This window comes from Bombus pyrosoma, linkage group LG10 (genome assembly GCF_014825855.1).
Source record: "Bombus pyrosoma isolate SC7728 linkage group LG10, ASM1482585v1, whole genome shotgun sequence".
In the NCBI taxonomy this organism is placed as follows: domain Eukaryota; kingdom Metazoa; phylum Arthropoda; class Insecta; order Hymenoptera; family Apidae; genus Bombus; species Bombus pyrosoma.
This window is the reverse complement of record NC_057779.1, coordinates 17,032,911-17,034,237: the sequence shown is the minus strand read 5'-3', so window position 1 is coordinate 17,034,237 and position 1,327 is coordinate 17,032,911.

Genomic DNA, 1,327 nt, shown 5'->3' with positions numbered 1-1,327 from the left:
GACAGTGGTTGCTTGTAGGTGTTCTTGATTTGTTTGACTATGTAGGTGATGCTTGATGTCATTTTTTATTATTACTGCAGTTCCTCCATGTGCTTTACCTGAGGGGTGTTTGGTGTCGTAGATAGTGTAATGCGGTATTTTCATGTAACTTTTTAGAGTGAAATGTGTTTCTGAGACAAGTAGTATCAATATTATTTTTATACAAGAATGTTTTAGTTCCGTGGGCTCGCTGTTGCAAGCCATTGGAGTTCCAGGCTGCTATTTTCAGTATGTTCCATTCTATTTTTTACTTAGCAAGTATGTGAGTAGTTGTAACATGACTGTTGTTTGTTGTACTTGTTGCCTTAGTATTGTGATTAGCTCACTTACCACTTTTCCTAACATCTCCGTACTTTTAATGGGTTGTTTGAGAATTTCTTTGATTTCTGTAACGTCTTCGTTGTTGTTGCTTTTATTCTGATTGTCTGTGAGCGTTGCTTGGCTAATGTTTTGGGTTACTTGCGCATAACTTCGGTTACCTTGAGGATTAATGTTTCCGTTTATAGTGTTTAGTTCATATCGTGCTATCGATGTTGTATCACTATCCGTTATACTTTGTTGTGGTTTGTAGTTATTGAATGATCTATTGCGAAGTGGTGGAAACAGTTTACATTGTAATTGATTCTTGATTTCACATCCTTTATAGTTGGCTGGGTGTTTTCCGTTACAGTTTTAGCATCTAACTTCTTCTATTTTTCCTGTGTATGGGCAGTGTATTGTTAAGTAATTCTTTGCACATTTAACACATGCCGGGCTTCTATTGCAATAATTTTTGTGTGGCCGTATTGTTGGCATCGCATGCATTGTGGTATATCTTTTTTGTAGCGTGGTGGTTCCACTGTTATTATTGTGTTTAGTATTTTTTTGATTTCATAAATTTCCTTGTTATTGGTTCTGGGTTTAAGTTCTATTAAGAATAATGGTAATGGTTGCTTCGTATCGTATCTTGTTATATTGTTTATTGTTCTTGTTTGATGGCCATTTTTTGCTAATTCATCACTTAATTTTTTTGTGTTAGTTTTTGGATGCAAACCTCTTATAACTATTTTGTAGCTCCTTTCCGTTTTGAGGTGTTACGTGTGGTATACGGCATTTTTCCCTTTAATGTTTTTATCCCTTTCCTATAATTTTCTGGGGTGTTTGTTTGGATTTTTACTTGTTCTAATCTTGTTTGTTTTATTGTGTAATTATTCTTCCCGACTATATCGTTTTGTAGATCAATAAGCGGGTCTATTATTTGGGCCTCAACAAATATTGGTGGTGGTTTTGTAATGTGAGTTGATTGAGT